Here is a 7,305-nt window from a genome sequence, read left to right as displayed (position 1 = left end):
CTTGAATGGCCCAGCCAGAGCCCTGACTTAAACCCAATTGAGCATCTCTGGAGAGACCTGAAAATGGCTGTCCACCAACGTTTACCATCCAACCTGACAGAACTGGAGAGGATCTGCAAGGAGGAATGGCAGAGGATCCCCAAATGCAGGTGTGAAAAACTTGTTGCAACATTCCCAAAAAGACTCATGGCTGTATTAGCTCAAAAGGGTTTTGTATTAGCAAAAAAGGGTGCTTCTACTAAATACTGAACAAAGGGTCTGAATACTTATGACCATGTGATATTTCAGTTTTTCTTTTTTAATAAATCTGCAAAAATGTCAAATTCTGTGTTTTTCTGTCAATATGGGGTGCTGTGTGTACATTAATGATGGAAAAAATGAACTTAAATGATTTTAGCATATGGCTGCAATATAACAAAGAGTGAAAAATTTAAGGGGGTCTGAATACTTTCCGTACCCACTGTAGATCTCATAGATCTTCAGATTTTCATATCTGGAGCATCTAATGTTCATCTTTTCAATACTAGCTTAAAAGCTGAAAATCACTGTTAATTACTGACCTTGAAACACTTGATTCAAATGTCAAAAATGAACTTTGATCCCAAGTGGTTCATTGTAAGCAAGTCAGCCACAAAGGTTTGTGATCTTCCAGCAGAGGTCTAAGTAACAGTGGATTTCCAGTTGACATGCTAATTCACAAAGTGGCATTAGGGAGAAATAGCAAACCATGCTGTTGTTTTTATTCCCAAGTCCCATTAAACCTAAGCCAGCAGGACAAGATAAAACCACACTGTGCGAGCACAGATCTGTGAGAATGAACTTGAGAAAGACATCAACAGGAAGTCGTATTTGCTTAGCATACTCAGCCATCAGGCCATGATTTCAGTTACTGTTATAAAGCTTGTACAACACAAAGTTTGACTCTGCAAGGTGCCCTGCACACTTACTTACAGTACACGCTCTCTATCACAGTGTAGAGAACTCGCACCATGCCTTTCTAATTGTCAGTCTAATTGTCTCTAATAGCTATTATCATCACTGTTCCAATGTGATAGTCATCTCAGTTACAGCTCGAAAGAGCTAATTATAACTGGTATTTAGTTCTAGAGGTGACTTGCATAGAAGCCAGTGTGTGAATCCCATCTGGACTGTTAAATTGAGAGAACATTGTCATTTAAATACCAAGAGTAAAATCTTTTACACATCCAGAGCTCAGAATGGTAACAGTAGATTAGATTTTTTTGATGAGGACCCATATTTTTGAGGTGTTTCTAAATGATTCCTGGGAATCATGCTGAAAGTTACCTTTTGTCTAATACCACTTCAACCTTAGAGTAGGACTTAAAAGTTACTGAAGTTTTTTAGACAAAAATTGAAGTTCCAAAACTAGGATGTTTATTTGAAGCCATTTGTTATGCATGAAATTAAACTCATCACTGCTGTCCAATCAGTTTGTCAAAATTCCAGTAATACAGCAGCTTATACAGGGGAACATGATTGTTTTCAAGTAAAAGTATTAGCCGACTGTCACTGAGGACCCTTGAGATGTGTATGGAGCCATTTGGCTATTAAATCAAGGATCAAGTCATTCTCATCCATAATGACTTGAGTGTTATTGCTGTGATAACATTTTCAGTTCACATAAGCATCCTCATTGATGCTTGGGACAATGAGTCATCCATGACTCCAACATGCCCAAGGAAATCAGCATTTTCTATAAATGTAGCTTGTTATTCATTGATCCCACACTACATGGTGAAGGGGGTCTGTGCATTATCTGTGGTGCTGTATGAACAACGCTGAAGATGCTTCTCATGAAGGGGTTGAATAATTTTGAGACTGCAGAAGACATTAAAAGTTATATTTTGTGTTGAATTTGGAGGAACCACTTGTTACATCATTTGTGTTGAGCTATTTCAATTGTTCTTGTTTGATTTGTTCATTGAAAGCTGCTTCAAGTTTATACATTTTTCCAATGCCGCCAATTTGCAATAGGGGTTCAATACTTTTGACTGCAATTGTACTTGAGTACTTTCAGAAACAGGTACAGCAATCTTGTACCATTTGAAACACAAAAGCCTGTACCTAAGGTTGATACATAGCAGGTGTGCTGCAAGTCTACCATTTGTATCCTCAAAATTACTGTTTTGCTCCTTGTGTGCAGTTGATCTGCTTTCAGCCATGCTTATATGTGATTCCTCTCCACTTACTATGTTACTGTATAATTTCCTAGTTAATGTATTCATACAAAATGAGCTGTGATGAGACTGAAAACTCATATTTACTAGAGCAGTGACAAGTATAGTGCATTACTGCCTGGCTGCACCAACTGCACATTTAGAAATACAAAAGTCAATAGTTCTCATGGAAACCAGAAATGTGTTGTTATTCCTTGCATATGTATATAAATAGCCTGTTGCAAAGCCTTTTCCTCTCTTCTTCTGTATCAAGACCTCCCTGATTTTGAAAGAACTCTTCTGCTGTTGGCAGTCAATTAGTCTCTGTCTCTGCTATGAATATATTTAGAACACCCAGTCTCACTTCACTGTTGCAGGCTGTCCTGATATTGTCCAGAGCTCCCATAATCCTAAAAATATCCCCCACACAAACACATGGTCATGTAACTTAACATTGTTTACATACTGTGCTTACTTCTGGGTATCACAAACTTAACAAAGGTGCTGAGTCGGGGTATTCAGTGATGGCATCTTTTGACCTCTGCTGCATGCATGGTGGAGCCATACAGAGATGCACCTGAGCCAGTGATTTTGTTTCAACTGCAATGTAAAACACATTATCTTCAGCATCTTGATCAGGTGGAGGTGATGCAAGCAGCTGATGAAAGAGAATCTATGCATAACTCACATTATTGGTATAGTGGTTTTTTTTTTGGTTTTTTTTGCAACATGGAGCCTTGAAGGTGTAATACAAATTTTATTCAGAAAATTATTCTTTCTGCAGTCCTGACTGTTCGGTGGAGTCTGTTACAGTCCTGTTTTTTGCTGAACCAAACCAGACAGTAATGGAAGAGAAGAGAACAGACTCGGTGATTCCTCTATAGAACTGTATCAGCAGCTCCTGAGGCAGGTTGAACTTCCTGAGCTGGCGCAGGAAGTACATCCTCTGCTGTGCCTTCAAGGTGATGGTGCTGATGTTGGACATCCACTTCACATCCTGGGAGATTATGGAGCCCAGGAAGCTGCATCAGTGGACTGCATCATCCACTGACCTGTTTGCCCAGTAGGCAGGGGGTCCAGCATCAGATCTGTGATGTCCTCCAGTCTCTCAAAACACTTCATAACTACAGATGTCAGGGTGACAGGTCTGTTGTCATTAAGTCCACTGATAGAGAGATGATGGTGAAGCCGCTCAGGCAGGAGAGGACTTCACACAGCTCCAGTGATTTGCTGAAGATCTCTGTGAAGATGGGGGCCAGCTGATCACCCCAGGCTTTCAGGCTGGATAGAGCCACACCATCTGGGCCTGGTGCCTTCCTGATCTTTTGCTTCTGAAAGAGACCATGCACATCCTTTTCACAGATCATCAGGGGTGTGGGTCTACAAGGGGTGGGTTTGGGGGTGAACAGCAGCTGCTGATTGTGTGTCAGAGGTGGTGTGGGTGAGGGGTGTGAATTATTGCTTATCAGACCTACAGTAAAACACATTCAGGTTGTCTGCCATGGTTTTCCTCAACATGGGGTCTACAGGCCTGTCCAAATTGTAGCAGGGTCTTTGGCTTTGTTATTATTAGTTATGGAAACTTGACTGTGTCCTTGTCTAGTTATGTATGGGAGGAACTGTTTTCTGAGACAACCATATTTGGGATGGGTGCCAAAGTAGCCTTTTTGGTATTCCCATTGTTGTGTATGTGAGAAGCAGACAGATGCAATACACACTGAACGAGTCCTCTGTACCACAGTAGAATAACACATTTCTTATCTCTAACTGAAATCAACAGAGATTAGCTATAGAGTTGGTCAGCCAGCAGTGGAAATTAATTCTATGAGTCATAGGGCTATACAATATAGTTTGGGACTATACAATGATATACAGTATGGTGTCAAAAGTTGCACTGAGATCAAGTAATAAAAGCACAGAGTTGGAAACTGAGCAAACATATTGAGGAATCTACCTGTGAAAACCAACATAAACTACCAGTCAGTGAGCTGGAGTTGGATTCCAGTTGGACTGAAAATAATAATCTTTGGGAATGTTACACCACTGCTATTGATTGGTTAGGATAAAAAAACACTCCCCGTTTGCTTAAAAGAACACAATATCAGGTTAAATGAAGTGACATGAAATGGCAATCTAACTGGATTTCCAGGCTGTCTCTCTTGGCTTCTGTGTGATATTTTTATTTGGTCATAAAAAGTGTTTTTTGGCTCTTCCTATTTAGCTTCAGTTTATTTAATGAGATTTTCTTCTGCCTCCATAACAACTTTGCCTCCTAGATATATCTGTCCAACTGAAACTCCAATCTGCATCCACACCAGTGAACTCAGAACCATGGACATAGTATGACATGAGTTTTAATGGGGTGTAAGCCGCAGCCAGCCAACTAGAAGAATAGCTGTGTTCAGTCCACTAAACTAACACACATGAAAACAGGCATGGAATTTATCCTAATGCTTTCACTGAGAAGAAAATATGGGTCCTGATCTGTAGTTTTCAGTGGAAATCATCTGAGCACAATTGCTCTGTTGTGAATGTGAGCAAAGAACAGGTAGCTTAAAGATCTGAGAGGCCTGGCTTATAGGCTCCACAGCCATCTTTTCCTTGCCAAGTCAGTGCTGTCTAAGAGCTTAAAGCCCTTTTTTGGCAGCCTCAGTAATATGAAGTAAAGAATTATTGAAGCACAAACATCAAAGGAGGGTTTCGTGATTTCTGTTACTCTGGGACACCAAAAAGAAATATAGCATTACCTGGAAACAAGGCACAGGGAAAAGTATCACACTCTCCTTTGTCTGAGAACATTTCTCCATGTTATGACTGTGTATAAAACTGAACTGTGTGTATGCAGCATGAATTACCAGTGTGTGACTGTGCTCTGCTGAAAAGGAACAAGTTCAGTCAGGTCTTCCACTGGCATAATAGTATCCAAATACATATAAATACAACAACTACTGTATCAGGACCACTGAAACTGCTCCAAGTATGTGTTTCCAAAGGGATGTTTTACTTTTTGTCAGGAATCGGCGCATGAAGCTGCCGATAATGTCGAGGGGTGAACTCAATTATATTGCCAGACGAGGATAAGTAAAACACCGTCTCTTTAATAAGAGCACGGAACAACAAAACGATACAAAAAACACAAAACACACACTCAGGGCAAGAATACAGTCCAGGGTCAGAGCCAGCAAACGTACACAGCCGAGGAATCCACAAACAAGAGTTCAGAGAAAGCAGTCTGATAATCCATACATAAAAAGTGAAGCAGGAGAGCAAGGCAGAATCAATGGTCAAAAAACAATCCGATGTCACAACAAGAATCACAAAAACAAAAACGCTGGAAAGTCTGCACAGGAGTGAGATAACAATCTGGCAGGGTGAGAAGCTGCTATATACTGCAATGAGCAGGTGTGGATAATCAGAGGCAGGTGAAACCAATTGGGATACTGAGCTAAAGTTTCCAGGAGTCAGGGTGAGCTGGGGACAGGAAGTAGTATCAAAATAAAAGTATGAGAGGAAGCAAACGGGACAGAATCATGACAACTTTTAACTTTGTGGCCATCTAACCTGGGCAACCTTGGTGATGGTGGTAGCATTGCATTACATTAGGCATTTCAAGGCAACAGGAGAGGAGAGTCATGTCACCACGCCCATGCTATATACAGCCCCAGTATCTTTTCTTCTGTTGTAACTGCATGACTTTAACACCTGGGAGGATGAAATGAAGATGGGTCAGTGTCATCAAAGTAAGTCCCATAAACAAGTAAACAAGTCCCGTATGGTCTAGCGGTTAGGATTCCTAGCTTTCACCCAGGTGGCCTGGGTTCGACTCCTGGTATGGGAACGTACCTTTGAGGCAACAGTGGTGGGTAGAGCAGTTGCTTCCCAACCAAAAGTTTGAAGGTTTGAATCTCAGTGCCTGCAGTCCACATCTCAGAATGTCCTTGGACAAGACACTGAACCCCCATGTTGCCCCCGATGGTTAGAGCCATCAGTTGAGTTGGTGCCGCAGATGCCTGCCATTGGTTCTGTACTGGAAACAAATTCCTTGTGTGTAACATACTTGGCCAAATAAAGGTGATTAAGTAGTGATCTAAAATGGGGCCCATAACTTCAAAGTTAAAGGCTGAGCATTTTCTATATTAGATAGATATGTTATTGATCCAGAGGGAAATTCAAGTAAAACTACAGCTGCGATGGGCAGGAATCAAACCCAGGTTTCACACATGGCAGGAGAGAATTCAAACACCGAACCACCAATGCTTGGTGTTTAGTCATATTTTCAATACTCTCCATACAGAATCAAAACTGCCTCTACTCACAGTTTATGTCTGTCTGTCTCCAACCTGGACTATCTTATTCATCCGGCATAGTTATTATTTAATAATGATTAAAAACATATCAGTGAAACACACCACTGCACCAGGTTTCATGTTTCTTCATTACAAAACACAAGACCAGATTTTTTGTTTAAAAATGTCCCAAAAGCTCCAAACAACCATAACCTTTTATGATACTTGACAATAGTGAGATGACAGCAAAAGCAAACTGCACATGCACAAGCTGTCTATGAAAGCTCTCTGCTTTGTTTACAGCCTGCCAGCTCCTGACATTTGAGCAGTTGTATCTTGCTTACTTCAGATTCTCTAAAAACATATCTGAATATTAAAATTGAAAACTGATTACCTACACAAGAAACAAATATCCAAATAGTACTATACGTAAGCATATATAGATCTCTTGCTGTTTGGTTCACTCTTGGGACTCTCATCACCCAGTTTCCAGCATCAAAAGTCAGCTGTTTTCAGTAAAAAGATGTGGTAAATCCACTGTACAGTGCTTGTCCAACAGCAAACACGTAACAAACAAATCAGTGTAGGATTTAGCAGTATTTTCTAGCATTAATGGGGCCATCACAAAAGTGCAAGTTACCTTTGCCAAGGGCACTGACACAATCCCAGACCATGAAAGACCCTGGCCTTTGGACTTATTGCTGGTAACAGTCTGGACAGTCCTTTTCATATTTGGTCAGGAGCACAAAGCATCATTCCTTCTAAAAAAGACCTGAAATACTGATTCGTCTGACCTCAGTCCTTTCCAATGTGTGACGGTCCATCCCAGAGCAGTCGACTGC

General features: G+C 40.8%; 1 non-coding gene across 1 annotated transcript; it reads left to right on the top strand.

The window, feature by feature from the left end:
• Positions 1-5,943: 5,943 nt before the first annotated feature.
• Positions 5,944-6,015, top strand: trnae-uuc (transfer RNA glutamic acid (anticodon UUC)). The gene has a single exon. It is a non-coding gene; the product is annotated as a tRNA-Glu (tRNA).
• Positions 6,016-7,305: the final 1,290 nt, after the last annotated feature.

The sequence above is a fragment of the Monopterus albus genome, unplaced genomic scaffold, assembly GCF_001952655.1.
Source record: "Monopterus albus unplaced genomic scaffold, M_albus_1.0 scaffold74.1, whole genome shotgun sequence".
Classification (NCBI taxonomy): domain Eukaryota; kingdom Metazoa; phylum Chordata; class Actinopteri; order Synbranchiformes; family Synbranchidae; genus Monopterus; species Monopterus albus.
This window is presented reverse-complemented; position numbering and strand designations above follow the sequence as displayed.